Source organism: Notothenia rossii, assembly GCF_949606895.1.
Source record: "Notothenia rossii genome assembly, chromosome: 5".
NCBI lineage: Eukaryota > Metazoa > Chordata > Actinopteri > Perciformes > Nototheniidae > Notothenia > Notothenia rossii.
The window spans coordinates 54,328,368-54,333,647 of record NC_136903.1 but is presented as its reverse complement, the minus strand read 5'-3'; positions in this window follow the sequence as shown (position 1 = coordinate 54,333,647).

The window sequence follows — 5,280 nt, the reverse complement described above, 5'->3', positions numbered from 1 at the left end:
AAAGTCGAGAGGCTTGTCTGAGCTGGCATGTTGCGCTAGTTTCGCGACCTCCTCATGAGGAGGGGAAGCCACAATTTCTTGCTTCTCCTCGGACACAGCTTTATCTGGAAGCACCGGCACAAACACAGGCTCAGACAATGAGAAATCAGAGTCACTTTTACGGCCCGTCCACACAGCGGTGTGCGTTGTCGCTTGCCGGAGGGGGAGTCTGAAACTCGACCAAGAACCAATCACATGAATCTCCCGCCCCTGACACACAAGCAGCGGTTTGATTGGCTAGAGCTTGTACTGGCATATGATTAGATTGGCTGACGCTTCTGCCGAGGCGTCAGAAGTTGAACATTGCTCAACTTTTGCAGCGAGCCACGCCAGCAACGCGTTGCTTCCCACAATGCTGTTCGGCGAAAAGTGACGTCACCCAATTCAAAGTGAATGGTGAAGCGTAAACGCACGCCACTGTGTGGACGGGCAGCCTCTTGCCTGTGCGTGCGTGTGTGTAATCAAGCCAATGCCTTTTGGCGGGGACTAATTTTGCCGCTGTTCTTTACGCTTCAGAGCTGCACAGTTGGCGATGACATGTCCAGGTTGGTGACAGTAAAAGCACTCTCTCTCCTCTCTTGTTACATTATACACATGTTTTGGCTGAGTAAACGGTACGGTTGACACACGGTGGGATCTCTCAGTAGAGACCGAAGAAAACACAGACTTATGCGTGAGCACATATTCATCAGCTATTCCCTATTGTATTATACATAAATCAAATATTGCACGTTCCCTACTGTATTCATACACAATCAATATTGCACTTTCCCTATTGCACCTATGCATAGTGTCCGTCAAATTGCACATATCCCTATTGTGTCCATACCAGGGGCGGATCTAGACAAATATTCATGGGGTGGCAAGAGGGTGGCAGGAGAATTTGAGGGGTGGCATCCCCTGGCAGAAGTATATTCTGATTTAATCGCAGTCATATCAATCAATGTTGACTTGGAAAGCCACAATATTGATATTTTAACTCAATAACATTAGGTGAAATTGTTGTGGCACATCAGTAAAGCCTTAAATATAAATATATAAGGTGGCACACGTAATTTAATGAATTTTAATTGAATGAGTTGGTTTCACTCTTAGACCAGCAGGGGTACCAAATATGCAGACTGCTGCAATAAATACATTAATTAACTGTCTCATCGATGTGTGTCTGTGTGAATATGATAATATTAACAATCATATTATTCCTATCAGCTGTCAATCACTGTTATGATTCACATCTTCAGTGTTATTATTAAATAAACTATATTTTTTGGAGGAGTTAATGATGAACGTTCCTCAAGATGCTTGCTCACCCTCCTTCAAATTTGAAAGACCTGTAATTACTATCATAATTCAAAAGAATCAAAGGAACAGTTCAGCGCCCCACAACTTCATTGCAAACAGTTACAACCTTGACTTTACATCAGAAAAAACAAACATTAAAGAAATGACTAACTGCATCAGTTAGGGTTAAAAAACGTGTATTCAGCTAAAACATATACATCGCTGAAGTTATTATCCAGTGGAATGCCCATACCTACTGGCCTGGTTAAATCAAAGTGGTTACTTTTTTTTGGCTGGGCACTGAAGTTTTACACACCGTCTTATTTGACTTTCTCAGGACTTGAAACTGTTTTTTGGGGGCAGACCCCCACAAAGAAGAAACATATATTTACACATGTAAGGTCATCATCTTAACAGTTTATTATTCTCATCGACTCATCCGTGAGCAAAGCATCAAGTTGGCATGCCTATAACAGCTGAATGTGGCGATTACCATCTTGATCAGCAAAACGCCACACAAACGTATTAAGATTTAAAGATATGGTGCGTTTTGATTCAATGCTGAGTACAGCCAAACTTGACAGGCTCTTCTTTGTCATAGTAGACCGCAAACAGTTGCGGCGCCAGAGTATTTGTGTTGGGTAATCTATGGTAGGGCTAACCCATACAGTGGTGGGGCTCAAGTCAGTATTTGCAATGTAATTACATACAGGCTCCCCTTGACAGTGAAACGCCACGCGTGAGGTTTAGATTATTTCCCTGTCTCAATCCAAATTGAACTGTATGAAATAAAAAGGCACATTTGTCTTGTAGTTAATAAAAAGGGCGACCTGGAGCTAATCCTGCAATTTCCCCACAGGTGAAAGAGTTGAAAACCCAACCCCTGCAGGGGGTTCTGGCTGGATTCTCCCCCAGGAGATTTTTTGAAATACTAACATCAAATACACATTCTGGTGCTCTCTTAAGAAGAAAAATAAATATATATATATTACTACACGACGTATTTAAAAAAATGAATGTGATTTTAGTTTTTTGTTACTTTGTTCTGAAAGCTGAACCTGCTGCTCCTCACAGAGAGGAGAGGGAAGAGGCTGTGTGAATTACTTTACATTGTGGATAAGGGTGGATAGCCCCTATTGTTCTGTGTGTCAAAATGAAAGACAGCCCACACACCTATCAATCATCAAACTGTGGGGTCTTATAGTTGTACCGATGTATATCGAGATGTACTACAGCAAAAGTATTCTCCGTCGGGACTTCCTGCAACAACACCACGCCGTTATCGTGATTCTGATTGGCCAGAAGACATTATCAAAGATGTTCTATTGAGAAGACGATCACTACGTGACAAAAGTTTTCAAAACCGTTTCTAGTCTTCGGTATTTCCAGACAAGTGGCTACTGAAATCAATCTTACTAACTGCTGTCTGTGTGATTTACTCCGCGCGAGTTGGCAGACTTTATTTTGCTTACTTTAACATCATTTTTCATGGTGGGGCTAAGCCATTTATTGGTATGGCTGTAGCCTACCCCAGCCATACCCTGACCGCAAATACCTCACTCCTTCTGTCTACTTGTATCCGAAATGCTTCTCGTTTTGCGCTCTCCTCCCGTTCAAATGAAATCGCCGCCAATCATATTTCCAAGCTCGCGCCAGGGGGGGGGAGGGGTTACAAGGCTCGCGTCTTGTGCTGCGTTCACTTGCACTCGGACATTAGAGATTTTCTCTCATAAATGTCCGATGAGCCACAACTTTTCTTTCAAAACAAAGCTGCCAAATGGGGTGGCAGCTGGGGTGGCAAGGCATTTTTCTGAGGTGGCAGCTGCCACCCCGTGCCACCCCGTAGAACCGCCACTGCTCCATACCTATTTACACATAATGCACTTCCCCTATTTAACCTTCTCGATTGCACAAACTACACTGTAAACATTGCCCTCCCAACAACTCCTAACACAGCATAATCACAATTGTTTCTGACTGTTCAGCAGCTTGATTGACAGCTGAACAAAGGAAAACGTATACCTGTTCAATCTACAGTTTGGTGATCTATACCTTCTGGCAGCAACTCAAACTCTCTATACAGGATGTGTTTTGGGTCGCATGTGATTTTACGGCCTTGCTTTCTCACCATCTCCTCAAATATCTCCTGAAGAGAGGATGGTGGAAGCGTGCCAATTATTTTTCCAGACCTTTTTATCAAGCTCTGGAGTTGTGATTTAGATTTAACTGACAAGTTACCAAAACATGTTGTGATACCATTACGAATAATAGACTCAATTGCTGCCCTGTAGAACATTAACATGACACATTTATCCACTCCATGAACCCTGAGCCTATGCAGAAAATGCAGGCGCTGGCTTATCTTTGAGCATACCTGATCCACCTGATGGGCCCAGCCTAACTGAGCATCAAAATAAATCCCCAAATATTTAAAACCTGTAACCTACTCAACTCCCTGCCTGTTGATAAGGGAGAGATCATGTTCCGAGACATGCGACTGAAGATATTTCCTGATATCACTGCGGATATTGCCAGGAGGAGAGCCCTATTCAATGAACTCAGAATGAAGCTGCGTAAGGCTGAGGTGAGGCATGGACTACTGTTCCCCGCAACACTTATTGTAACCTTCAATGGACAGACAAAACTGTATCGGGACTGTAGTGAAGCTGAACATTTCTATAAAACAGTGATAAGCCCGAGTTCAACTAAGATCTGAAATGAAGGTGGGAAAGGACTGATGGACATGACGTATCAGATGGTATGGTTATGCATATTAGGAGATGAAATTATTTATATTATGCAAAGGGCATTGCTGCAGTTGTGGTGAATTGTGTATTTGATTGTTTTCTTTTAGGCCAATATCCACTGGCCTATGAGTGATCTACTTTTTATTTAAAATTATTTACTTCATCAACTGTGATTATGAGTTTATTGTGATTATTATAGCCCATTAGGAGTTGAAATTAATTATATTATACAAAGGGAATTGCTGCAGGTTTGATGAATTGTGTTTTTGATTGTTCTCTTAGACCAATATCCTCTGGTCTATGAGTTATCTACTATTTTATTTTAAATTAGTTATTTCATCAACTGCGATTATGAGTTTATTGCTATTATTGGGCTATATAAGGTGTTTGTTTGTTTTTTTGTTTAAAGATGTTGAATAGAGACCAATTCTTACTGGTCTCTGGGGTTGTTCATTCCTCCTAAAATGTCATTTTGATTTATTCATTTTTTTGATTTATTGATTCATAAATAAGATCGTGTGTAATAGACATTACCATGAATGTATCTAACACATTGACAATGATCTAAAATGTTTGGGAGCTACATGCTGCTCGTATAGGTGATTGAGTGAGTGAGTATGCACAGGGATAGTAATCCTTTATGTGCAGTTAGGTGGTGGGTTGTATGTGTGGTTTTAGTTGTGTTACATGTGTGTTTTGGTTCAGCTCTCAATTTAAAAAGTAGTGAAAGAGAAACACATTTTAAATTGCCATCTTAATGTCAAATAAGTTACCAAAGAAAGGGTTTAAATTGGCTCATATAAATATTTGTAGTTTAAGGAATAAAGTTACTGAGATAGAGGAAATACTATCATCGGGTATTCATTGTTTAGCTATATCAGAAACTCACTTAGATGACACATTTAATGACGCAGCAGTTGACATTCAGGGATATAGTATATTTAGAAAAGACAGGAATGCACATGGAGGTGGGGTGGCAGTGTATATTCAAAAGCAAATACCAGCTAAAGTGAGATACGATTTAATGTCTCCTGATATTGAAGTACTTTGGTTGCAAATTCATTTACCACACTTAAGACCTTTGTTGGTGGGATGCTGTTACAGACCTCCTAATGCTAACCTTGCTTATTTAGAAACAGTATGTCACATGTTAGATAAAGTTTGTGATCTTGATAGAGAGATTTATTTTACAGGTGATTTAAACATAGACTGG